We start from the raw sequence: 27,346 nt of genomic DNA on the forward strand, positions 1-27,346 counted from the left end.
GGTAACCTGCGGTCTAGAGGTGCCTGGTGCCTCTGTATTTGTGTGGTTGTGGTAACTTCACTGCAAAACCTGTTAGTGGTACTGCATAATGCGATCTTCTCCCTTACTCACCGCCCACCTGCTGAGGCTGTGAGTTGGGGGCCTACAGGAAAGGTGGGGAGGGATTCCATCAGGAGGTGTAGTGATAGGACAAGGGGAAACGGTTTTAAACTGAAAGAGGGGAGATTTGGATGAGATCTGAGGAAGAAATTCTTGGCTGTGAGGGCGGTGAGCCCCTGGCCCAGGTTGCCCAGAGAAGCTGTGGCTGCCCCATCCCTGGGGGGTTCAAGGCCAGGTTGGACGGGGCTTGGAGCAACCTGGGCTGGTGGGAGGTGTCCCTGCCCAGGGCAGGGGGGTGGGAACTAGATAATCTTTAAGGTCCCTTCCAACCCAAACCATTCTGTGATTTAGAGTAGGACTGAACTCTTGCCCTGCCTTAAACTCAAGGCATAAAGACTGCACCGGTGCCTACACTCATCTCCACTCCCCTGTGAGCGCCATCCTGTGGCAAGAACAGGAAAGACTTCAAGGACAGGCAATCTACAGATGGCCACCAGCAGCCTCTGCCGAGGGTGAGCAGGAGCAGTTTAGGGCTTCAGAGCCTGCAGACACAGTGGTGTTTGGTAAAGAGCCTGTTTCACCCCAGAGGGATGTTCCCTGTCTCTCCGCAGGGCTGGCAGAGCCGCAGCGGCTGCTCTCCTCCAGGAATAAAGGCCCTTTCTGGCTGCTGGCACCTCTGAAGTTTGTCAACGAGAGGGGCAGCTAATGCCAGGAGCTGTGACCAGCCCTGCGAGCGGCGGCTGGCATCTGGGCAGAGGCTATAAACACCCTGGGTCTGTGCTTGAGGGAGAGGAACTGCAGGGGCTGTTAGCCTGGGTATGCGGACAGAAGGGATCCTGAATTCTCTGCAAGCCCTCGCTGCCCTTCCGTAATAGCGGGTACAAGGGAAGCTTGACTTTATGTGGTGTGAGGCCAGGAACCTCATAATTCCCTCAAGGTCGCGTAAGTGAATACATCCTGTAAATCCCTAATGAGTCAACTCTGCCTCTTACAGATACACAGGGTTGAAATGATCTGGAAAGCCTCTTGTAGCAGGTAATTTAGAAATGGAATAATGATTAATTAAAACTATATATATCCTTAGGGGTATTGAGTCTTACGTTGTCTCTTTGTAGGTGTCAGGCTCTGCATGCCTTCCACACTGCTCAGCTGCAAAGAAAAAGGAATAAACTTTTTTCCAGCTGGGGTGGGGGCAAGAGGGAAGTGCATAAGATGGTGCAAGTGCCTCAGTTTCAATTGCCAGGTGTCTCCATCCGCTAAAATGATCAGAGGGAAAGTGGTGAATGTGTTTTCCCGGTGCTCAGTGCTGCTGGGAGGCGAGGAGACCTTGCTGGCTGGCTCTTTCTGCTGAGTCACAGCCTGCTCACTGCCTGCGCGTCCGAACACGGAGGCGGTTTCTGATTTACAGCCTAACAGTCCCGCTGGCCTCGGTGGCGGTGGTTGTTAGGGTGTATCATGCTCCGCTTGCCTGTAAAAATGAAATGTAAGTTGACTTCAGTTGGAGAGAGCTGTCTCTGAGTTGCAAATACACGCATTTGGTTTCGACTCGTGAGGAACGGAGCCAGCTGAGCTCTACTCCCCTCTCGAGCTGCAAAGTCAGAGCTGCTGGGGAGGGTTTGTGTGAGCCTTGCTGTGGTCGGCTCCACGCAGACCTGGGCAATGCCCGCTGCCCTGCTGTCACGGACAGAGTACAAGCACGGCTGGGAAAACCGCTTGTGTAATGCCCAGCTCCCTGCTGCCACCTCCATGGAGAGGCTTCAAAGCAGAGCGAGCTTACGAAACCCAGCCGGCTCCCTGGTCCCACGCCATGTCCGCATCAGCCACTGGGCCCTGGGAAGCGAGTCCGGGGGCTGCCTCTGCCTGGGGCATCCTTATTTATGGAGGGGTTATCCTGTGGTCTGTCCACGTGCAATAGCATCTGGAATTGTCTCAGAAAGATCAATCCTGTCTCCTTGCTGGAAACCATTTTGAAAGCCATTAGCCCATTTCCTTTTTTTTGTTTTTTTTTTTTTTTTTTAGGTGTACTTTAATGGCCAGGTTGCTAAAGAGATCTGAGGAGTGCTGTAATGGAATTAAGCTAGTGCAGAATTTGAGTATTTATTTCAGCTAGGACCCATTATGGTTTTGCAAAAGCCATCCTTAATCTGAATTAAGTGACTGAAATGAAGCACCTTGTGGATAGATGAGGCCCTGGGGACATCAGGCTTAAACCCACTGTAACCCAGAATTCATCACATAGTTGCAGTTCTGCAGGTCAATTCCCCCTGCAGGCGAGACCTGAGAAATCGCATCCTACCTTCCGCAGCGCCGAAAACCTCGATACAGTTGTGGAACAAGTTACAAAACTCAACTGTGAGGAAAATGAGTCCTGTTTTATGGATGGGGAAACAGGTATGGAAGCTAAATGTTTTCCTTCCTAAAGGTTTCCTTTATAATTTGATGTTAAAAACAGTGTCTTGTTTCTACCTTGCAGCAGTATGGGCCAAAAGGAATGGAGGCCTGGACAGAGTTAGAATTGTAGGATAAATTCCCAGGTTCTTTTTCCTATAATCAAAACCAGCCTATGAACATGAAGTGGGCAGCAGAGCTCCATGCAGTGATTAAAGTCTACCTCAGCTGTCAGCCTGCTGTGCGAACAGGTAAGAAATCTGCCTACGGAGCCTTTCTCTGCAGTTCCTCTTGGCCAGCGCAAGATCTCTTGATTACCGTGAGCTCATTCCACTTGGGGCTCGGCGCACTCAGCTGCACTTTGGGACTCGGATGGCTCCGGCAGTTCCCGTAACACCTCGGTATTGCAGCAGCAGCAGCATCCTGCATCCATCCAGCGCAGACAGTGCGTGCCAGTGGGGAGCGGAGGTGGAGGGTGGCTGTACCTGAGATGTAGTACAAAACGAGTGTCCTGCTGCACAATGGGGTTTTACATCAAAGGGATGGACCGGCAGCAAGCTGGAGATGTGTGCGAGACGTGGGGAGTGAGGGCACCTGAACAAGGGACCCTTTTCCCAGTTGCCACCCCTCTGACACGGACATCCAGCCCATGTTTTTGGCCCTGCAAGGTGTTGGTGAGGAGAAGCTGGATGTGGATTTGATTATGTCTTTGCAGTAATCTTGTTTACCAAGAAGATCCATGCGCTTCTATTTCTCTGAACGCGGATGGAATTAAACAGCAAGATGCTCGTTGTGCCTTTTCCAGACAGGACTGCTGATGATACTCTGAGCAGTTTATTTTCAAGTATTGTGCCACCATGTCCTGTGGCTGTGTCCTGGGCTGCGACAAGAAGGTGCTCGCTCGTGTGACTGCAGTCCTGGAGGGCTGACTGCGGGGCATCATCACTGTTTCACTTGAGGCTGGCAGTACCGTGGTCCATCAGCCGATGAATTTAATTCTTGACTAGCCTTTGCCAACAGATCTTCTAAATGGCCAGAATGTGGTAAGAGTGGCTGTGCCTGAACATCGGCTGGGACTGGCCAATGATGCTGCCCAGCCCATGATCTCTTGGATCCAAAAGCGACTCGGTGCCCAAGAACTCAGCTTTGGGACGACTTCAGAAAGCCAGCTGTCGTCATCCTGAGTACTTCCTGTTAGAAATCAGGGCAGGGAGTCTCTTCTGGTTTTATTGTTTTCAGATGAAGAAATAGTCCTGTTAGAGGATGCTCAGCTGACTTGCAGTCAGTCTTGTGTTCCCGGTGCATCTGTACCGCCTGTAGGAAGAGCTGCTGTTCCAGAATTGGACTCTAGCTGCTTGCACTGTAAGTTCAAATTCAGCTTGTTCCTCCTTGTCTCACAAGCATGGATCCCCTTGCAGCACTGGAATATTTATTTTACAGTTCCCAAAGTAGTGGTAATTTTTTTTAGAGATGTGTCTACCCTGGGGAAAATTCTCCAGCTAATTTATAGTCGGTACTTTTTAGCCGTTTTAAAAATGGGCAGAAAAGTCTCCTGGTTTTAGATGCCTCTCCTGTTTCTGTCAATATCTCAGTGTTACATGTTCATAAATCCAGATTATTTTTTTTCCCCTCATATGACTGTACTTTGTACTTCTGCAGTTATTGATACTGTAGTAAGAGAAAGGCTTTGACTCTTCATAGGACTACAGGATACCTTGATATCTCTGTTCCAGAGATGGACTGTTCCCAACCCAGTCTGCTTTTTAAAACCTCTGGTGCTATGGGCTCCACAACTGCTTCTCTTTCTCCCTATTGAGCTTCCCCCTCACAACCTCTGCCAGAAGCCTGTTCTTGGACTGGACATTTGCCCTTGATTTGCACCTGAATGTTTCTCAGGAAAAACTGAAACCTGGAGCCTGTCTGACAGAAGATCCCTCCTGTAGTTTCTCCACTAAATCCAATTAGCAGGGTTAGTAACCCTGTAATACGCGGCAGTAATTCCATCGAGGGACCTCCGCTGTGTCTATAACCCTCCTGATCAAAGCCAGAGCATCTCGCTGCTTTTCCAGATGAAGCAGGCAAGGTGGAGAGGGATCTTTTGGGAGCATGACTTGTTTCTTCAGCCTCTCCCTCCACTTTCCAGTCTTCAGGCTGGGTTGTGTCTTCTGTATTGGGTGGTGGGGGGACCCCAGTGCTCCCCAATGCCTCAGAGTGATTAAATGTCACCTGTTGACTCCTTCCCACAGGTGTCTGCTGAACCAGACGCTCATTAAAGCTGCCCGCCACTGCTCCTCCATGCCTGCTGTGGAATCCCGGTGCCTATCTGTTGTACATGTAGTTGGAGGTGTGTGGATAATGGCTGCAGAGCTGCTGTCCTTGCGTAGCAGAAGGCTGCTTTCCCTTTGTTAGTGTGGAGCTTACAAGTGGATGCAATTAAAGTTGGATGGCTGCATGCTGTAGCTCCTGTCAGGGGTTGGTGAGGGTGGTAATGGGATGCTGTTAGCAGCTAGCGAGCTGTCAGGATTTTCATCTCCTTAGATAGCAAAAGCAGCACAGCCAGCAGGGTGAGGGGGGGGGGATTCTGCCCCTATACTCTGGTGGGACCCCCCTGCAGTGCTTTGTCCAGCTCTGGGGCCTCAGCACAGGAAGGACACGGAGCTGTCGGAGCGGGGCCAGAGGAGGCCCCGGAGATGCTGGGAGGGCTGGAGCCCCTCTGCTGTGGGGACAGGCTGAGAGAGCTGGGGGGGTTCAGCCTGGGGAAGAGAAGGCTCCGGGGAGACCTTGGAGCCCCTTCCAGTCCCTAAAGGGGCTCCAGGAAAGCTGGGGAGGGACTCTGGATCAGGGAGGGGAGCCATGGGACGAGGAGGAAGGGTTTTAAACTGAAAGAGGGGAGATTTAGGTTAGAGATTAGGAAGGAATTCTTTGCTGTGAGGGTGGTGAGCCCCTGGCCCAGGTTGCCCAGAGAAGCTGTGGCTGCCCCATCCCTGGAGGGGTTCAAGGCCAGGTTGGACGGGGCTTGGAGCAGCCTGGGCTGGTGGGAGGTGTCCCTGCCCAGGGCAGGGGGTGGCACTGGGTGGGCTTTAAGGTCCCTTCCAACCCAAACCATTCTACGATACTGAGGACACCAGCTGGCAGCACAGCTAAACCTCAGGTGGTGAATCTGCCCCTGGAACAGGCGTCTGTGTGGGACTCCTGGCTCACTGCAGAGAAGGGGAGCCAGGGCTGGGAGCCCAGGGTGCCTCCATCCCCCCTAGGCCGGGCGGAGGCCGGTGTGTGGGTACAGAACCTCCCCTCTCCCTTGCCGTGCGGTCCGTCGGTGCCGAGCACAAAATGGCGCCGGGGACGGTTGGTGAGCGGGGAGGGGCAGCGCGCGAGCGCCCCCTCCTGGGCGGGGCCGCGCGCGCCCACTTCCCGCAGACAAAAGACCGCGGCGGCCCCTCCCTCCCAGCGCGCACGCGCCGGGGGCCACGCTCCTTTGGGGGGGGGTGGTGGTGGTAACGAGCCGCGCGGCGCATGCGCACTGCCGCTGCGTCCTCCCCCCCCACACCCCACCCCCTACCCCCCCCGCGGGCTCGGCGAAGGTTCCGGAGCTCGCCCGCCCCCCGGCCCGCCCCGCCGCTGTCACTCGCCGCCCGGCTCCGGTGCGGACTCCCCTGCAGCAGCAGGTAGGGGCACGGCCTCCGGCCGGCGGGAGGACGAGGAGGGGGGACGTGCGGGAGGGGGGTGCTGCACGACCGGACACCCTCCCTTCAACCGGTCTACCGGCGCTGCGTTTCGCTGTCCCCGCGCTGAAAGCGTGAAACGGGTGGGGAGGAATTAAAAAAAAAAAAACCAAACCCAAAACCCTAAACCCAGCCGTTTCAGCCCAAAAAATCGCCGTGGAGGGGCGTGTCACCCTCGGTGCCGCTTTGCCTGGGCAGCCCGCTCGCCGCTGCGGTGGCAGGGCCGTCCCCTGCGGCAGCCCGGCTGCAGGTGTGCCCGCCGGGGAGGGAAGGAGGGAGGGAGGCAGGCAGGCAGACAGGCGGATTTTTTTTTTTTTTTCTTTTTCCCCCCTTTTCGCCGTTTTTTTGCCCCATTCCCTGCGGCAGGTGGGGCCGGGGGCTGCGGCAGGAGGGGTGGGCAGCGCCTTCCCGCCCCGGCGCGGTGCCATCTTCTGCAGCCGCCCTCGGGGAAGGCGGGTGGTGGTGGTGGTGGGGTAGCTGTCATTAGCAATGATAAATTAATCAATAATAGAAAACCATGAGGTAAAGACGCTTCAGAAAACGGAGCTGTCCACGCCCCGCCCGAAATTTTGAGGGTTGGAGAGCGTTATTGAGGTCACGGCACCCAGGACTTGCCTCGCTTTGTTGCATCCCCCAGATGCCCGGCCAAGGGGTTCCAACAGTTCCCGTTAACGGCGCGGTCGCCCAAGGTGGGTTCCCCTGCTCTTAAACCCTGGGTGTTTTCCAGCCGGTCTGGGGATGCTGGTGCCCATCCCGGTGGGTTTGGGGCTGGGATGGTGTAACTGGTGGTCTCGGTGGACCCTGGATGTCCCTCACAGGTGTCCCCATCTCATGCAGGAATTGTCCCCTTCTGCCTTCCATTAGCCTCTCTTCGTGCTGCCCCTTCTTTCTTGTCCTAAAAACGCACCAGGCGGGGCACGGGGCTGGCCCCCTTTCTGGGTTTTGCCTTTTTTTCCTTTATTTGCTGGGTATTTCTTTGTTTTAAGTCTAACTTCACAGGCTTGAAAAGGGAAGTTTTCTGGCCAGGTGTTCCCAGGTGCGCTGCATGGCACACCTGCCCTCCTGGCTCGGAGCAATTAAACCCATAAGGAGTAGAAACCGCTTACTTCAGGTGAGGGATGGAGATTTCTGCCTGCATCCCCTGTCTGCCGTGTTAGCAGAAGGGTGGATTTGGTTAGGAAAAGGTGATTTTTAAAATTTTTTTTTTAACACCTAGAAACGCAATCCTGTTGTTCGTTTGCAGAGGGCAGCTGCCATCGCTTTAAAGGGAGTTTCTCCTTCCATTTGCTGGTGGTACCACCACGCGAGGTGCAGCTCCATTTGCAGCGAGAGGCTGGTCTTGCTTAGAAACGGGCTGGCTGGAAGGAGCAGCTGAGATGAGCTAAGCTGTCGCTTCAGCAATTTGTATGCAGCGTATTCCTGAGCTGCCTCGCGTTTATCTGCGTGGATCTGGGCAGATGTCTAACGCGTGTCTGAATGAGTGGAACAAAATTCACTACCGAGAATCACTAATTCATTCTGTCGAGCAATGGCTGCCTTCTTACATCCGATGAAGGGGTTTTACCTTTGCTGCCAATACCTCAGATTTGGAGTGTTTAATCGTTTTCCTTGTGCAATTAAAATTTTTTTGCCTTTTTTTTTTCCCTCAAGGTGGTCAATCAAAACAGCTCTCAGTTGGGCGTTTACAGGCTGCACTCGAGAGAAGGAATGTTGAAATCTTATTCTCTCTCAAAATGAGAAATAGTGTAACCCAGTTACACTTTGTTCCATTTTGATATGCAAAAAGCTTATTTTTTTCCCCCCAAGACGTGCAACTAAGGAGAAAAGCAAGGTGCCTTAACTGTAGTGCATGGATGTTTTCCAGGCAGATAATTGACCCCTGATAATATTGCGCGTTCTTATTCTTGCTCTAGATAAAATAATGGTGTTTGGAAGGAGGCGTATGGCTGTGGCATGGTTCCCTGTGCCATCCCTCAGTGTTAGCAGAGGTACCTCATGCTGCCGAATGCCCTTGAAAATGAGGGCTTGTGTTCAGGGCTTTGGAATTAAGATGCGGGTGGTGTTTGGTTTTTTGAGACCCAGCTCCTGTGCTCTGGGAAAATGTGATGCCTGTCCCACAGGTTGGTTGCCTGGGTCTCCATCCCCCATAAGGCTTGACTGCGGCATGAGGCGGTCTTAGGACAGTTGAGTCTTGAACAGATAAAGCTTAAAATGAAAGACCTGTTGAGCTCTGTTTGGTTTAAAATGTTATTAGACCATTAGTGGGTGCATGGAGGTGACCAGTGCTGTGGGTCTGTCTTCATCTTGCATAGCGTGATGGTCAGAAGTTGACCCTTGAGAAATGTGAACTAAATCAGCTCTGCCTGGCTTAATGAGTGAAAGTGTGAAGCGTGGTTGTTATCGTTCAAAGCCTTTAAATAAAAGAACCATTTTTTCAGCTCTGCTCTGGAACAGCTCACTGCTGATCTGCAGCTTTCAGGTGAGCTTGTTGCAAAGATCCCATCTGACACAACATGAGGCACATCAAGATGTTGTGGTCTCTGCCTGGCAGAGCAAGGCTGTTAGCTACTCTGGAAGGCACAGGTGATAACACAGATAAGATAGGGGCATTTGTCCTTCATTAGCTGGGATGAGTACAGAAGTGACAGAACCTCTGTGTGCCCTGTGGGGAGCTCCCATGGAGAGAAGATGGGTCCAGTCCCTTCAGGTGGCAAGTGCAATAGTATGGGTTTTGTGTCTCTCCCTCCCTCATCACACGCCCTTTTCAAGTACTATGTTAAGTATTTACAGGTCGGGCTTCTAATTTAGTCTTCTTCACCCTGCATCAGTTCCTCTGGGTTGCCTTGATGCCCTCTGCTTCCAGCCTCTTCCTTCCCAAGGCATTTCATTCAAACAGTTCCATTTCCTCTGTGCGTAATAAACTGCAGTTTCGGCAGGACCCAGCTGGACCAAGTAAATGTATTTATCCGTCCTGAATAAGTAGTGCTGCAGCTTTCTCATTTCCTTCCCGAAAGCCGTGGGGAAGTCTGCTCCCCTGTCCAGAAGAGCAGCCCTCATGGGATAAAAATGAGGGAAATGTGACACTGCAACTGCTCTTTCCACGTTGAGGCTGAGCCCGATGTATCTAGTCAGGGACACTTGTAGCATGCCAGTAAGGTGGGCGTCTTAATCTTCTGCCTTTCATGCTCCTCTGCTTGGTTTTGAAGAACTTCATTGCATGCTTGTTGAGCTGTGTTGCATCATGGTCTTTTTTAAGGGTTTTGCCAGCCGCAGGATTGGGAAGTGTTTGGGTACCACCTTGCATGTGTGCTGGGGCTTAGCTGAGTGGTTCTTACTCTGTAGTAACGGGGGGTAGAGCAAATTGCTCCTCGATGATGTTTGTATCCTCATTTGGAAGCTGGGCTTCGCAACATCATGGGGCTGTTAGAAGCGTCTGGAGAAAGCCACGTTGAAAATGCTTTTGAGACGGTGTCTCTGCCGTTTCTTCTGAAAGCCTGTGTTCATCAGCATGGGAATAACCAATTGTCCTGACGCTTACAGCAGCCCAGCTGTACCGGCTCTGCTGGTCAGGGTGTCCGTGTGCGCCTGTACTGGCACTTGGCATTGCCATTTGACATGCTGGTGCTGGGATGTGTCTGTGTGCAGACTTTCAGGCAAATCCCTTTTGGTTTGATTGTGGATCATGAAGCAGTGTCTGAAGGGAAGTGCTGAGGGTGTCTGTTCCATATTTTCCCAGTAGGAATGTTATTCAAAAGCTGGAAGAAAGGTGTAGATTTGAGTTTGTCTTGATCTGAATAAGCTTATTTTGCTGGTGAGGCTTGGTTGTTGCCTCTGCATCTTTTGAGGGAGTGCTGCGAATTTAGCTGTAGCAATGCTCTGACACTTGATGAATTAGGCAAGATAGAATCAGGGTGCTGGCTTCCACCCTGCTCCCAGTATTTTCCAATTTGGCTCGTAGGTTGGTTTACTGCTTCCCAGGCTGTATGTAGGTGTGGGGCTGGACTGTGAGAGTTGGAAGCTCACAGTGAAGTGCCTGGGACTCGTGACATTCTCATGAGTCCTTCATGTGGATGATGTTGGGAGGGTGTGCAGCGTCAGGGCTGTCTCTGGAGCTGCTGGAGCATGGTGCAGGTTTGGGAGGGTCTGCAGGGGGGTAAAGCAGCCAACCCCCAAACAGCAGCATCGCGTGTTGTGCTTTCTGGGTATATAGCTTGCTCTACGGTACGCAGACCTATGTAGTCTGTGAAATATACTGTGAGCCCTTTCTTGCAAAAGCCAAATGGACTTCTCTAGCCTTACCAGAACAGCTCAGACTGCGAAACAAAATCAGAATCGACTGCTTGTTTCCTTTGTGTGCCTGCCCTGTAGCCAGGTGGAAGGGGAACCCCAGACTCAGCTCTTCCCAGCCTCTGCTCGGAGAAGCACTAGCTGATGTCTTGGGAGAAGGACAGCAGCTCTCGGGGGATCTCTCACTAGTACTGCAGTCCCAGCAGAGCTGGGCTGGCTTTCTAGGTTTTTCTGCCCATCCAGAGCAATCTTTGCTTGCTTAACCGTGGTGTTCAGATTCCAGAGGTGGGCTGGCATGGTGTCTGGGGCTCACCCCAAGGGCATGTCCTTGCAGTTGGGATGCTCATCAATGAAGGAGGCAGTGCTGTAACGCACAGGTTGCCGGCGGGGCTCTGCCTGCCTGTGGAGACAGAAAAGAAGGGGGGTAATTGCAGAGGTAATTTGAGCTGGATCGCTAATCCGTGTAGAGCGGTGCCGAGATGTTCCCACTCATCTCAAACCAGTTGCAGGAAGAGAATCAGGGTGGGTGATGCTGGGCAGAGGTCGGTGGGCTGTTTGTTGGCCCTGCCAAACCCTCGCAGAGCACCAGGCTGGCTGGGCCATGCTGGAGGTGCAGCCCTTGCTGATCTGGGTCACTGCACCGTCTTGGAGATGCACAAGTGGCAGCGTGTCTGCTCTGTGTGGCATTGGCTTTTTGGCATGAACAGCCCTCAATCCCAAGCTGTCTTTGCAGATCACCCCAGGATGTGGTGGATAATAGCAGAGAGTTGTGGCCCTTTAGGTTACCTCTTGCGTGGTTTTTAAGGTGGGCACAGCTCTGCCCTGAGGGACTGAATGAATCTCTGAATCTCTTCTTGCAGCAGGGTGGATCTCTTCCATCTGTGAGCTGGAGCTTTGTTTCAAGTTGAAATCTGCCGGTTGGAGGCTGTTTTTTAAATTGCCTGTGGAAAGCACATGCAGTTTACACTGGAGTCTGGAGGAGATATATCTGTGCCTTTAGACTTGAGTGGATTTTCTATGCAAGTCTAATGAGCCCTTCGTGCTCCTTGGAAATCAGTCCACTGATCTTTCCCTTCCAAGCAGTCCGATTAGTAAAGGCAGTCATTACGTGTGGCGTGGCTCCTGTTTTCAATGTCTTTTCTTCAAATATCCAAGGAAAGGGAACACCAGGGGATACCTTCTGTTAAGCTAAAAGGATTAATGCTGCAGTTGGGCTAATTATTTCCATCTTTGGAGCCTCCCCGCTGTACCTGCCCTGACCCCTCTTCCTAGAGCAGATCCGGTATCACTGTCTGTCCATCCTTGCCTCAGTACCCTCCCTCAGTACTCTTCTTGACTTGTTTTTCAGTGGTTGGTGGGATTGCACCATTAGTGCCCTGGGGAGGCAGGTGGATTTGTCCCTGTTGGGCTGGTTGGTGTTGCTCTGAGTGAGCTGTGGTTCATCTGTCTGTGGTGGAAGGACGAAGGCCGATGGGGGTTATTGCAGGATGAGGTGCAGTCTTAAGGCACAGATTATACAAGTCGATAGGAAGAAGGGCTGTATTAAAATCTGCTGTTTGTGGAGAATCTTCAGGACTTACAAGAGAGGTGATGAAACCACTTGTATTCATGGTTTTTGAATAGCATGTGTGTGACTTTGAATGCCCTGTGGTACAGAGTTGCCGGGCTTTCTGCCACTTGTCAGCATTTCATTTTATGGCTCCCCATCAGCTCCTGTCCCAGGCTGTCTGCCTGGAAGTGCCTGATGCAATTTCAGATGGATTTCATCAGTGTGTCAGGTCACTTGCTGCAGAATAAAATTCCTTGAGGTGTTAGTAAATGGCTCAAAAAATCTAAAGAAGCCTCTCCCATGGTACTTGAACACATCCAGCTCAGCAATGTGCATGTTTGTGCTGGCCTGAAAATCTGTTTTTGAGCTAAATCAACTGTCTTCCATACATTGGAAGTGTTTGCTGAGATGCCCTTTTGTAGTTGAAATTGGGATGTTCAGAGTGGAGAAATTTTTCCCTGCCTAAGAAACATTTAATCTTTTATTTGATCAAAGCTTGACTTACATCCTGCATGCATTGGCTTGGTCTTACCATGAAGGTGTTTGTGTCCTGCTCACAAGCAGCTCTGCTCCTTTCTCTCAAATGTCACTTCACGTGAGCTTCCTGGTGCAGGGAACACATCTGTCCAGCTGTGCAAGTTCTCGGTTGAATGACGGCAGAGCAGGTGTGAAGCAAAGTCAAGATATGGGGCAAAGTGATGGGCAAGCAATGTTTGTCTTGGCTGGCTGCTGTGGCTTCACATATCCTTTGAGTCTTTGGTGGTGGCTGAAGGGGATTATTCCCCGGTGGTGGGTGATGAGTACAGGGACCACCTGAGCTTTCGTCAGGCTCAAATGCATCAGATGCAGCAAAATGCAAGTGGAAGGGGGCCAAAGAGATGGAGTAAAGCAAACTGAGGGCTGAGGGGATATGTGCCATACTGTCTTCTCCCTGGGTCCCTGTCCAGAGAAGGGGCTGTTGGACCTCGGTGACTGGAGGTACAGCAGTGGGAGGAGTGCAAGAGCAGCAGGAGGCTTTGGAGTGGTGATCAGCAGAATGTCAGCATTGTGGTGTCAGAAATATTTGTCTGGGCTGAAAATTTGCTTGCACTGGGTTTCTAGGTGACCAAATGTTCCTGTCCTGGTTTGCAGGGCTCAAGGTGGGTGTGTTCATGGCGTGGTTAGTTTGAGGACATAGCGATGACAGAAGGGGTGTGCCAGAAGAGACTTTCCCAAGAGAAGGGATAATCCAGCGGGATGAGATTCCTGGAGGTTGGTTTGTAGCTCTAGCCTTTTGTGAACTCTCAGGGTTATGTGTCAGTGCAGGCTGGCAAGAGGAAATAAAAATACAACTTTTATCTGAAAGTATACTTCACTTTAGTATGGTCAGAAGTGAAGGAAACCTAAGAGATGTAGAAGTGTCTCGTGTTCCTTCCCTAATGCTGACCTACCTTGTACAAAGTGCTGATGAGCTCCATGCAGGTGCTGAGTATTTTATTACCCTCCCACTGCAGATCCTGGATGTGATGGGGTAAGAGTTGCTGGGACTGAATTACCTTTGTGGTTTAAGGTGAGACCGGTGATGAAGCTGGCGTGTGTGGTTGTGTTACAAACGTTGGAGCTTCGTGTGCTCTCTGCCGGTAGCTGTAGCTTGTGGTGTCAGACGTCAGGTGTTAGTGAGCCCAAAGCTGGGATTTGCTCCAAAGGCAGAATTGCCTTTTGTGGTTCATTTTCAGCTCCCGCTTACTTTGAATTCAAGGGCAGATTTTACCCTAAGCAAATTCTGCCCTCTGAAGTTACTTCTTTATATGCGGTTTTACCTACTGCCTCATCAGCATGACAAACAATGCTGCCCTGGAGCTAGCTGGAGGGATTTGTAGAAGTAGCTTTTAACAATGGACATCTCCAAATTGGACAGAAAACTGCATGCTTTTCCCTTGGCATCTTCTGGTGTAGTAATTGAGAGCCTGGCGGGCATATGCAAGCAGAAGTAATAAATGTTGCTGTTGGGTGTGAAAAGGAAAGCAGGTAAAAGTCCAGCTAAATATCTACTGCTCAAGCTGTGGTGTTGCTTGTAGTTGCTGCCCATCATTAAGCAAGAGAACAGATTCAGAAAGGATGGGTCTAAAATGAGGATATTTGACCAGTAATGTGACAGAGGGAGTGACTCTCTGGGACTTGTGGAGACTTGCAGGGGTTGCGGTGGTGGATGAATGATCTGAAAAAAGGACAATTGTGAGCTGGAGGAAGGACTCTACCACGATGCTCCCAGGTTTTGTTCTCCTCCTGAGCAGTGTGTGCATCTTGGGCACCTGCCAAATCCAAGCACCACGTGCACACGTGGGTTTGCTGTCCTGTCTCCTTCCCTTTCTCATCAGTCTTCCCTGTTCCTGTCCTCTTTCCCTTCCATTTTAAATCTTGCCTGGCAGACCCAGATCCATGTTCTTCTGCAGTGCTCCTGGGAGCCTCTTCCCTGAGGCAGCCGGTGCTTGCCTGGCCCTTGCCTTGGGCAAGAGATTGGCAACTGGACTTGCTGAGAGCGAGATGGGGCCTGGCTTCCAGCATTGGGAACCTCTCATCTGCAGCACTGCTGAGCTGTCATCGCTGCATCCTTATTTTTACAGTTTTGTAGCCTACTTTGCATGAGTTTTGCCTTTCCCCTGTTTTAGTGTTATCTGAATTACCTTGCCAGCTCCTCCCTTCTCCCAGGTTCCTCCAGGCAAGAGGGGAAGAGAGTCATGAATACTGTTTAATGTGAAGGCACTTATTAATGCTTAATCTCTCAAACATGTCACTGCTTTTATTGTGTCTAATAATAGGGTTTATTGTCACGGCTGTCTGAGGTCCATGCTCAGCTCCAAAGCACGTTTCATTAGTTATTGTTGCTCACGTACTCCCCTTATGGAGGGGTTTTTGACTCCATGGGTTTGTTTGCTCTGCCAACGTCTGAGGGGCTCTTGGCTATTAAGTTCTTAAATAGAATAATCCTGTACTGTGATTGTAGCAGTGTTTGTGTGCAGATGAAAAGCACCTTACCAGTGCTCGTGGCAAAATAACTTGAAATGGCCTGGGTGAAATACTAGAAAGTCCTCGTTAGCAAGAGGGAGCTGGGCATAGCTGGGTGATGCTGAAGGGAGATCAGCATGAGTAAAACGAGTTTTTGGAATGGAGTAGGGATCGCTAGGCACTAAAGTCCTGTAGTCTGCAGAGAGGGAAGTGCACTATACGCTCCCCATCTGTGAAAATGGGCAGTTCTGTAGGACGGGTAAAGCTGTCAGGGTGCGGTGGGGTTTGCTTTGCTGCTGCCTGATCTCGATGTGAGAACAGAAGCCAGCATCTCCCACCGGCAGTAAACTGCTCTCTGCCTCCCTCGATAAGGAACGACAAAGCGCTGTGGCTCTAGGTGTGGTCAGAGCCGCTTCAAATAGTCTGTCTCTATTCATGCGCCGCAATAAAAAGAAGCGCTACTGAAATACTGGCAACCCCGTTTATTCCAGCCTTTGTATTAGTGATTTAGTGAGAGCCTGTGACCTTACCGAACATGAATGGATCCCTCGTAACCTGAGACCAGGAGCAATATTATTTTAAGCAAGAAGTAAGGCTCTGAAGCAGGCTGTCCTTTTATACATATCATACGTGTGACAGCAGAGCTGCATTTAGAGCTGAAAGGGGATAAAACCCCTGAGGAGACTGATTGCACCTCATTTATTTTTAACAAATGTACTGGGGAAGACTGAGCCTGAATTCCTAGACTTTGAGCAGTCTTAGATTCGGACAGTTTCCACACTTCATCCCTGTGGGAAGGAAGATGGGCACCAATTGGACTTCTAGCTAATTCCTATGAAGGATTAAAAGCACATGGATTCTAATTTTTAAACTTGTTCCTCCTTTAGCGTTTGGGTTGGGAGGGGAAATAACGGTTTTACAACTCTCTGGCTGAATTTATGGTCTGAGTTCCCATGTGGATTGTCACTGTTCACGCTGCCTGCATCTGCTTTTGTTGCAAATCTGCTCGTGGTCTCGATAAAAGTAGAATCAAGGCAAGACAGATTGCTGCTTGGTTGTCATCCCGAGTGGCCCAAACTGGGCGAAGACCAGCTGGAGGGGAGACACCTGAGCGCTCAGTAGGGATGTGTTTCATGTATAAAGATTTTTATTTGCTGTCCATCCTTACTTGATGTGTGTGAAACGAGGAGCTAAAAACAAGCACCAACCCCCTTGGCGGAATGGTGGCAGCCCATGAGTGGTCCCATCAGCTGCTCCCTGTGACTGGGGCAGCCACGTCCTGCTGCTCAGAGAGGTGGGAACCCCTTGGGGTGCCCACCCATCTCCCCATCGCTCACTGGCTCGGTTGGCATGTCCCAGTCCCTGCTCTCTCTGCCAGGAGTTGGACGATGCACTCAGCCCGAGGCTGTGCTCTCCTGCTAATGGTTTATTTTCTTGAGCTCCTCCAGATTAGAATTTTTTTTCTGCATTTATCTTCTTACTGCTGCTTTTAGTTTTTAATAAATACCATTGTGAACATTTTGAGGGAACAGTGTTTTTTCTGCTGTTATGCAATAACATGACAAGGGAGATGTAAGTATAGCAGAAATGCTTGATGAATGTCCTATTGTTTGTGTCTTTTGGCTTTAAAAAAAAAAAAAGACATTCAGAAAACACACTCTGACTTTTGACCCGATCCAAAGTGTCTTTTAGTCATGAAAAGCAAAAATAATGCAGAAAAGCTAGACAGAAGCTAAAACCGCCTTTTCTGAGCCCTGTCTTGTTGCATAGTGACTGCTGGGGTGAGGACAAGTCCTGCAAAAGCCCCAAAAGCTTGTGAGGTCTGGCATGTTTGTTTCTTTCTAGGGTAAGAAATCAGTGTGTCAAGAATGCATGACTGTTTCCTTCCCCTGTATTTATAGAGAGACTGTCCTGGTAAGGCCTCTTGCTGCCCTCCAGTGCTGTCAGTCATCTTTGGGATGCTGGAACTGGACACTATGGGGCCAAAGGGTATTTGGTGCCCAGTTTGGGAATCAAGTGGCTAAAAGTAATGGCCTGGTGACATAAGCACGGTGGGCAAACTGTGCGGTGATGGTTTGTCACAGGAGCGCAAAGAGACCTGGGTTCCTACTGCAGTGTAAACTGTGGTTTTTCAGGTAAGCTGTTAATGTCTGTTCCTGCAGGTATGTGTCTGAGATGTTACCCTGGGCTTCTGCCCCTGGTGAGGGCAGTGAGCATCGCTGCTTACCGCAACTGCCTGGGACACCCTCTCCCTTCCCTCCCTGTTACTTGTGGCAGCAGTGGAAGCCTCTCTGCTGTACCACATCACAAACCACTTCTGCATCATCGACCTTTGCAGCCAGGAGCTCTGCAGGCCTGGATCCTGCAGAAGTAAAACAGTGCTCCCTAGGAAAACTCCCCGGACTTGGCTTCTTCCCTAGGACAGGCTTTCTGTCACTGCAAGAGTGATGCCAGCCACAGTGGCATGGCAGTAGCTGAAGCAGATGGTGCTGTTGTCATCGTTTTAATTTCTATCCATGTGTTAAAACAGCTCAAAATAACTTAAGAAATGAAGACCCAATCTGAGAAGATACCTCGAATGTTTTCCTTGCCTTGAGAAAATCTGCAACGTTAGTGTCCACAGCACTTTCGTGGTTCTGTACCGTGCACTCTGACTAGGATCACTCCCATTTGTAGGCTAGAGCTGCGGCATGAAGAATCTTTTATATTTATCTTCATTACTGTGGCAGCATTGAATATTTACAGAACTTCTGTCAGGGTGCAGCAAATGTTGTCAGCACTGTGAAATCAAAGAAAAAGGAGCACCTGAGATCAAAGTAAGCAATAAACAGATACCTTGTGTCTTGACAGTGTCTTTTTCAAGCCGGAGGCAAAACCTGGAGGGGCTCAAGGTGCAGCTGGATGGCGGCTGGTGCTGGCACAGTGCTGGCCTCCCATGCTTTCCCCCTCTCCTACCTTGGTGCTCCAAAGCTGGGGTGAGATGACCCATAGCACTACTGTCACACACACAACTTTTGCTTGTGAGGGGTTCAGTTTCGGCTGGTTTAGTGCCTTGAACCATCTCCCAGTGGGGTGTTGGAGCAGTGCTGGTGGTGGTATAAGGAATAAGGACCAAGCAGTGTGATCTGAGCCTGGCTTGTCGAATCACAGCCTTGCTCTGCCCAGTTTTGACAGAGGGGCCCCACTCTTTGGATCTTTTCACAGTCAAAATATTGCTGCTTTGAGGCCAAGGGATGTACATTTTTCACCACAAAATTTGTGGCCTTTCTGTGGTGCTGCACCGCACACATACACATTACCGTCTTGGCTGAGGTGGAAGGCGATAGGAAGTATCCAGATCTTCAAGTCCATTTACAGGTGTGTGTGAAGTTTCCTCTCATTAAATTATCTTAATTTTTGAGGCTTCTGGTTGCACGTTGATCTCTTCTTTTCAGTGTCAGCATCCTTTGAGCCTGGCACCAAACACAGCAGCATCGTCTGTCTTTGCACACAGAGAGGAAGGTGTGCAGCCTGCTCACTGCTTGCCCTGAGGCCAGTGGCCAGAATGTCTCCTGGGAAGTGCAGGATGTGGCCCTTCCCAGCGCAGGAAGGATTAATCCTGCGTGCGTGTCGTGGGACGCCCTGTCTCTCTGCAGCGCCCCAAAGGTGGCTGTTTTCTCCTGCAGCAAAGGAAGGAAAGATTCGTGGGGCTGGTAGGAAGGCAGCTGAGTACTACAGAGGGGTTCTCTCCTTGCAGTGGACTCTGCAATTTTTGCACTTAAATGCTGAATATTTAACTTAAACTCTTCAATACAGAGCGTGCTTGTGCTGTGTGCGCTCTGCAGATGGCTCAGGGCTCGTACTTGATCCCACGTTCACACCAGGTTTCAGACATTTTTCTAGCCTGTGGCTCTGGTGCACTAAATGGATGCTGTTGTACGTGTGCCACTATAAAAGCCTGTGGAGAAAGGAAATCAGCAGAGCTTTGGGTCTTGCGCTGGCCATCATCTCTGCTGGGTCCTACAGCACACGGCTGTGCTGCAAAGCAGTAGGTTGTAAAATGGAGACGGTGCTGGAGAGCTCGTGTGAAGATGAACAGCAGAGCTGCTTTCAAAGAGTCGCTATTCACTAAACCTGCTCGAAACGCCTTTATCTGGCGCGTCAGTCGATCACATCCCACACCTGCTAGGTGCGGTGAGCGCCCGTCTGAGAGCTTGGCTCCACGCTGTCTCCTCAGCCAGCATAGGTGTTTTCGCCCTCCGGTTTGTTTAAGGGCGTTTGGTGTCTGGCTGGGTAATAAAGAGTGAGTTTTGGGGTATTTTTCAGCTCTTCAATTGACTGAATGGCATTTCAGGAGCTCTGTCTGGGAAGACAAGAACGGTGTGACAGTGCTCAGTGCCTTTCCAAACTGGCTGTGTTTGGGGGAAATAGGGGTGATCCCGTATCTGTCAGCCTTTCCCTGCCCTCGGATGTGTTGTGGTACCTGCTGGAGCATGAAATAAGTCCTGCCAGTTTGTTTTTGACCTCATATTAATGAATAAGATTGTGATAACCATAAGAAACTGCTGGCCACACTAATAGTCCTGCTTGTGGTAGATTGCAAGTGTCCCCAGACCAGATGAGCCCTGCCAGGCTCATTTTACCACCGACTACTGTGTGAAAGGGACCTTACTCGACTGCTTATCTTGGGAACATCCTTTATAATTGTCCCACGTGAGTGACAGAGAGGCGTGTGGCAGCTGTCAGTTAGTGGGGATGGATGTCTCTCTCTCTTCAGGCAATGCAATCTCTCAGGAAAGCAGTTTCTTCCTCCTCATGGTGTAATTTGCCAGACAAGGTAAAGGAGACTTTTGATGGGGCAGAACAGCATTGTGCTGTCCCCTGTGCTCATTCATTAGGACTCCAGCGGCATTTTTGGGAACTTTTCTTTTCTCTTTTCCATCTCCCTGTTTAAGCGCACATTAGCGTTACTTTTCTGCTGTTGCTGGAAGGTAACATGCTAAGAACACATCAACTTCTGTTTCCTTCCCTGCTGGATTCTGTTCGGCAGCAGCAGGCAGGGGGGGACTGTCCCAGGGCTCTGCCACACTGCCATGCGTAGCAGTTCAGCCACATCTCAGCCTGCAGCGGAGCCTTTGAAAGGCAGCACAGGGGAAATATCAGGCTTCCACCATTTTCTGTTAAGTGAATAATTATTGGTACGAGCCTGAATGCTGGTGAGCCCGCCTTAAAACCTGCAGCAGCAGGGAAGATGCTCTGATTTCCAGCGGGTTGGGCTGAGCCTGGGATGGGAAGAGTCAAAGAGAATTAGCTGGTAAATAAGATCTCCTGCCTTCTCTTTGATCCGCTCTACATGTTCAACTGCTTAAAGGCTTCCCAAGCAAGCAGGATTTTGGGGGAGGAAGAATTTATCCACCCATAGACCATCTCATGGCTCTGTGAAATGCACAACTGCAAGATACTCTAGCAGGGGGCTGGAAAGAAATCCGAAGGTAGCCTAATAAATCCCTGCTAAAGAGGCTTCTCTTCCTTCTATTCAGGAGGAGCCTGCTGAACAGACAGGGTGAGCTTTAAAACTACTGTTGCTTCCTTTTTTGCTGCCGTGTAAGCCCATCTGATCAGAGCTTTAATCTAGCTAAAGTTAGTGGACTTAGAGAAAGCCTGATCTTTGCATCACAGTACAGAATGAGAAGGGTGACATGGAGTGCTGACACCTGCCTGGGCAGCGGTCACCCTTAAACGCTCTCCTGAAAGTGCACAGAGGAAGCTGGGGCGTGCGGTGTGGGGGGGGCTGTGTAGTGGTATTGCAAAAGGTTGTCTTTGAGTTGGTCAGATAAGCCAGACAAAAAGTGAAGAAGAAAGGTAAGAAGGGGTAAAAGATCAAGGAGGGAAGATGCTGCAGGTTGACACGGAGGTTTCAGGGGAGGTGAAGGTGGGGCTTTGCTGCCCTTCTGTCTCTGTAGTGCCCCTCAGGAGCTTCCTCTGGTTTCTCTATTCAAGTGCTGCTCCGGAGAGCCCTGCCTGAAGGAACGCAGTGCAGCTGGGAGCAGGCAGGTTGTGGCATCTGTTGGAGCCTGGCTTCCACTCTGGTTTGTCCCCAGCCTGCTCTGTGACAAGCCTTTTCACCTCTGTTCACCTTGCAGGGTGGATGGGAATGACAATACGTTTTGGGCAAACCACCTCGTGCTTCTGCCAGTAGCAACTGATGCAAGATCTAGGGTTAATATTCCTACGTTGCCCCCCAAGTGATCCCCAGCACATTGTTCTTGGAAGAGGCCACATTTGTGGTGCCCTTTTATTTGGTCAGGGATAAAACCGTTTCCCATCTCCTGAGTCCAGCTCCTCTTGCAGCTCGGACCGCGGGCTGGAGTTGTGCGCCTGGATAATCTGGTCTCCTAATTGCCACCCTGCTTGGAGGCAGCTGCTGAACTGGGCCTAAGCTGATTTGGGATGGCAAATTCTGTTAGTTTAATTCTCAGCAACACTGAGGAACTTGTCAGCACGTGAGTATCCCTTGGCTTTTCTCTAGCCATGAGTGTGCCCTGGAGACTGAGTGTGCCAGCTGGTGACCCCCAGCAGTTAGCTTGCAGAGCCCTTGGCTGTGGAGAGGTTAGATCTGTAAGGGCTATTTAATGATGGTTCCCTGAGCTCTTGTGTCTTCGAACCCAGCTTTTCTGTTCCTTTTGGTGCTGTTTGTACAGAATCGTGGCATCTCATCGCCTGGGGCTTCTTAGCCCTCAACGTTACCGCCCTCAACGTTACCACCCTCCCCTTTCCCCATCTCCTTTCCACACATGGTAATATGTCATTAGCTGGTGTGGGAGTTGTTTATTGCTTGGTCTCTGTAACCTTCAGGTCCCAAATGGGTGTGCGTGAAGCCAATGTGACCACCCTTGCTGTGCTGAGGCTCCTGTGCTTCAAAGCCGTTCTGCTGTGAATCCAAACCCATCTCAGGTCTGCATGGAAGGTGTCCTGCCTCTAGGGAAAGGTGTCAAAAGTTCCAGGCCCCCAAGGGGTCACTTAAAATATGACGTGGAAAAAATGTGGGGAAAAAAATGAAGAAAGATGCATTTTGGAGGTTATTTCTTTTGCAACACCCTCCTGTTGTTTTAAGAGGCACTTGTCTGCCTTTGAACCTGAAGGAAGTTTTTCTAGCCTTTCGGCTAGATAACTTGAAACTCCATGTTATTTCTCAGCTCACTTCATATTAGGCAGTGCTTGCGATTAATGAGATCACCGTCCATATTCCTTCCTCTGCCAGCGTCTTGGAAAAACACTACTTGGAAAAGTACACAAAGGAGATGAAAAGGAAGTTGCTTATGAATTATGAACAGCCTTTCAGGCTGATGTTATTTCACGGGGCTGTCACTCCATTTTAATTAAGTAATTCAGATGGAATGATGCCTTTTTTAAAACCCTGTTTGTGTTTGATCACCCTTCAGAGGTAACACTTAGATAGCTCATGTTTGTTGAATTTTCATTTTCAAGCAACAAGAAACTGCCCTTACTGATTAAATAACGGAGAAGGAAGACACTGCTGCAGCTGAGCATGAGACACAATAGCCAAGAGGCGTTAATCTGCCCATGTCTGGAAATTAGCTGGGTGATTGCTTGGACATTTAGTGGCTGGTGTGAAAGATGGAGCTGCTTGGTTGGATCCAGCGATGAGTACCAGAGTGTGCAAATCCTGCAAATGTCTCTCTCAAAGCATTGCACTCACCTGCTGAAATTTCTCATTCCTGTTTTCTTACCAATGTGTGGCTAGTAAACCCTGCACCCAGCCGCAAGCAGATCTGCCAACGCCTGGTTTATTTTGGGATTTGTGTGTATGTAAATCGAGCCATTAGTTCCCAGGCTCGTGATCCCTGGAGCTGCGCAGTTGGAATTGCTGCAGATCGAGACTCTACCTCTGCCTCTGTGATCCGGGATAATCCCACAGCCGTTCAGGAACGGCGGCTGTTGGGTTGTGTCCTGTCGATCCCTGGGCTGCGGCTGTAACCCCGCGTGTTGCTGGGCCCACGGGTGAGTGGGGTGCAGCTGCTGACCCACTTTCCTTGGACGGGCATGGTGGGAGCACTCATCTCCTGGCACCAGAAGGGTTGCGGGGATGCATTTTTGTGCTCCTTTGTGACAGTGCTAATGATGTCGTCTGGCACAGATTACGCAAGGCTGAGCGGCACCGAAGCACAGCTGTGTGGTCCCCGGCATCTGCTTTCTTCCCCCTCTGCCACCAGGCAACTCTCAATAGGGTATGTTGTTTTCAGCCCTGGTTTTATTTACCTTTCACTGTGGAGAAACCTTTTGCCAAGGAATTAAGACTTTGGGCTGCCCGACTTAATTTGGGATCTAAATCTTCCCAGATGGAGAGTGCTGGAGGCTTTGTGCATGGTTTGCTGGTGGTTAGCCTGAGCGGCAGCAGAATGGGGACTCTGCTGTGTCTTTGTGCTGATGACGATGTGCCCTGACTGTGCTCCAGAAAGACGTCTGGGGTGCCCGTTTGCTGGCTGTGCAGGAATTGGAGCTGCAGACTGGGCACGGGGCTGTGTGGAGCCGTGTGGCCTTGTGGTCTGCAGTGCAGAGGGGTCACCAGGCAGGAGAAACATGCTGCTGTACAGGAGAAGTTTATTTCAAACACCTGGGGCTGCTTTATACCCTATGAACAGGGCTTAAATGTGTTCTAGCCAGGAACTTCTCATTCATTTATTAATTTAATTTTCTTTTTTAATCCTGGTTTGCATAGGCTGTTGCCATTCTTCTTCCCTCTCTGGGAAATAGTATTTGTAGCTGCTGTTACAGTTCCTCTTGGAGGCAGGATGCAGCAGTTGTTTCATTTGGACCAGTTTTCACATGCGTGGGTTGTGCAGGGGCGGGAGGTTGCCATGAATCGAGCAGTTGGCTTTACTCTAAACAGTACCACCCCAGCTGTGCTCTGTTAGCTTTTACTTCTGCTGACGGACCAGATCAAGCCATTTTATTGATGCCTTCAAGCCTAACAAGCTATTTAGAAAATAACTTTGCAGGATGGACAGCGGCAGAAGAGCAGTGCTTTCACTTCTGGCCCAGTTCTCCTGGGCACGAATGCAGGATGTGGCTTTGGTGTCTGGACTCAGGATCGGTGTGTCACAAAAGGAAGGAAGGTCAGGTGGGTGCGGGCTGGCACGGAGACCTTGGTGAGTGTTGGACAAAAGGCGGAGTGTGGTTTTGCAGGCACTGTGGGAACCATCACCTAAAGCTGATGGGCTTTACTGTCAGGTCTCTGCAACCTCCTGGGAGAGGAGGGATGTTGCTTTGGTATCCTTGCCAAACTCCACAAGGAAAATTATATTACTTTTCCTCTTTAAATGTCTTGTGGACCTTGTGCTGACTAATAGCTTTCCCTTCCTGATGTAAACTTGAGTGCTGTCGTTGGCTGTTAAGGCTCTGCATCATTTCACTTAAGGCTTTTCTTTACTGGATATGTGGTCCTGCATTCTTTGGGGTGTAAACTGCTATTTTGGCTTTTAGCCCCTGACATTTTGTACAACAGAGGCCTGCAGGAACTGCTCTGGGGCTAGCTTCAGCTGTGAAATGCTGTTCAAACGCTTGAGAGTTGCTCCTGGTTACGGCAATGTTGAGCATTGCTGTCTGGGTCGTGAAGTGCAACTGGAGTTGCCCGGTGGCCTGAATGCCACAAGCCGCCCTGCGCTCCCTCTGCTCCGCTGATGGAGCCACGCACACCTCCAGCCCACAGCAATTATACTCCAATTACAGAAAATTAGAATATCTGCTCCTCTCCAGGTTACGCTGCTCTGAGGGTGGGAATGGCAATATTCAACTCTCAGACAAGTTGGAGGCCACTGTTTGTAATCCTTTATCATTGGGAAAGCAACTCCAAGCCTGGGAGTGAAATATGCTGTGTGCCAGCCTGCGTCTCGTCTGAACACCCATGCGAATGGCAAAGCAATTGCATTTGGTGGCAGGAGATGGACGAGCTCTCACTGGTTAAACTCGCTTCTCAGACAAACTGCGTTTATGTTTAGGGCCCTAATGAGGTTGCACAACAGAGCAAAAACCAGAGGGACTGGTGGGCTGAGCCTACGCTGCCAGAAATCAGCAGCTTTTTCTCCTTGGCAGTAAAAACTTTGCCCCCCTACTCGCCTCCTTGTGCGGCTTGTTGCACAGCTCAAAATGACTGCTCGATACGCCCCTTCTCTCCAAAGGCGGGCTGCGGGTTTGAAAAATGTGAGGTTTGGAGGAGCTGTTAATTATGGGATAGGCTGTTGCTTTTTAGATAGTGTTCCTGGTTAACAAGAATAGTTCTGCTGGAAATGGATAAGATTCTTCGGAGGGTTTGTGCTTTATCTGTCATGCAGAGGGTGCTGCCGAAGTTTATCTCTGCGCAGCTATCCTTGGCATGATTATTCATTACTGAACCATTGCTTCAAGGTGGAGCTGGTTTTACAGTTTTTTTAGAACATTTTTTCTCCTTAATGTTATGTTTTTCGCCAAGAGGGATTTCCCCTTCCCCCACTTGAAAAACAAATAGGATATTATAGACTTCTTTCAAAATTCAAAGTAGTTTTTCAACTGCACAATTTTCAGTCTATTCTAAAATGCGCAGTTTTAGTAAGGTTTAAATTATCTCTTTCACTCAGGTAATAAATTAATATGAATAAACTGAAGCAAAGCTGAGACTTTTGCACTAGAATAAGAAGGGGGTTGCATATAGGCAATTCATTTTGCTTCTTGGTTTTAAGTGGACAGATCTGTCCCAAGACCATGTGCATGGTTTTGAGTGAGCGATGCTCTTAGCTGACATCTACAATGGCTGAAAAAGAAAGAGGGAGAGAATGAAGTTCAGCATCCATTGGAGAGGCATAAAATGTCTTTATAGGTGACATTCCCAGTGAATAGGACCTATGATTTTATGGCCTGGGTATTTCAAATTCTGCTGGGAGAGCTTTGCAGCTTAGAGATAATGGTGGTGGCGGCGGCGGCTCGCTCCTACTTACCCATTGAATCGCTTTGTGCGCTTAATGTTATTTATTTGCTTATCTGGTGCTGATGAAACTTCATCAGCCCTATTGTAATGGGTTTAAATCTCAGCCCTGCCAGGCCTCGGAGGGCGAGCACTAGGAAAGAGCGGCAGGGCTGGCGAGAAGGGCATCTGTTGAGTGGGCATTTCTTCAGCTGAAAGCAAGATGCCGTGGGAACCCTGTGGGAGCTGGATCCCCCTCCCTGCCTCTTGGCTGGTGCCAGTTTGAGGAGGTTTTGTTCTTTTCCGCCACCGGCTGCTGCACACCGTGGCTCAGGCGCAGGGTGACTCTGCTCTTCTGCCTGCCGTGCCGCAGACACGGCGGGAGGACATTGTGCTTCATCTGCTGGGAGATGCTTCTGCAAACTGAAATCACCATCTCCAAATGAATGAGCGTCTCCAAACTTTCTAAGCTGCAGCCAGGTTTCAGGTGCTCTCAGGGTCTCATTGAATGTTTTTTTTGATGGATCTTTGTGGCTTTTGGTCATGCTTTTTTCCTTGTAACAGAAAAGGCAGCTCTTTCTCTCATGTCTCTGAAAAATTAATGGCTGCATCCTCCCGAGCCCACCTCCAGTCCTTTAGCTCTGAGGCGGCTGAATCCTGCCATGCGTGGAGCTCAGTGGGAACAGGGGCTGTCTCTGCCCAGCTGCGAGCAGCACAGCGTTAAAGGCTGCTTTGCAAAGCTCAGACAGATAGCAAGATCGTCAGCTTCTGTAAAAAAACACCCGGCCGTTTCTTTGTGCTGAAAAGCCTCGGCACTGGCAGGTCAGCGGGAAGCAGGGTGACAGTCAGCCCTGTGACCGGGCCACCCCATGCGCCCGCCAGCAGATCCACCGGCCTTTGCTGAATCACGGCTCGCTGTTGTTGTGCCAGGGTTGCACGGATGCTAAATACTCTATTCAGAGGAAAAGTGGAAGGTCTTCGGCTGTGTCGGATGCTGTCCACGGAGCCAGCAGATGAGCCTCCGGCGGGGTATGCAGGCTCTCTAGCTGTCAAGCTAGGAGTCCTCCCTGGATGGTGTCCCAGGAAATTCTTGTCCAGAGGCATGAAAGGACCTAAATGTATCTTTCCAGGGAGATTGGGGGAGACAGTAATTGCTCTGCTGCAAAAAACACGTGGGAGGAAGAGAGAAAAGGAGGCAGAGTAAGGAAACAGTAAGCCTGATTTAAATCCAGCGCAGCAGATTTGTGAGTGGTTTGCCTCTGGGTCTGCAGTTGGGAAGCAAAGATGTTAATATCTGTAGATGTTTAGTCAACTGAGCTGGGCTGGGAGGACCACCAGTTGTGAGTGGGGTAAGAAGTGCTTCTCCCATCCACGTTTTCC

At 50.3% G+C, this 27,346-nt stretch overlaps 1 protein-coding gene across 2 annotated transcripts in view; it reads left to right on the forward strand.

Annotated features, from left to right (window-relative positions):
• Positions 1-6,053: 6,053 nt before the first annotated feature.
• MAPT (microtubule associated protein tau) overlaps positions 6,054-27,346 on the forward strand; it is a 52,238-nt gene continuing 30,945 nt past the window's right edge. For both annotated transcript variants that reach the window (XM_063354786.1, XM_063354787.1), the window contains exon 1: positions 6,054-6,152. The gene's annotated coding sequence lies outside the window, so the exon portion shown is untranslated. The remainder of the gene's footprint in view (positions 6,153-27,346) is intronic.

Source organism: Chroicocephalus ridibundus, chromosome 17 (genome assembly GCF_963924245.1).
Source record: "Chroicocephalus ridibundus chromosome 17, bChrRid1.1, whole genome shotgun sequence".
Taxonomy (NCBI): domain Eukaryota; kingdom Metazoa; phylum Chordata; class Aves; order Charadriiformes; family Laridae; genus Chroicocephalus; species Chroicocephalus ridibundus.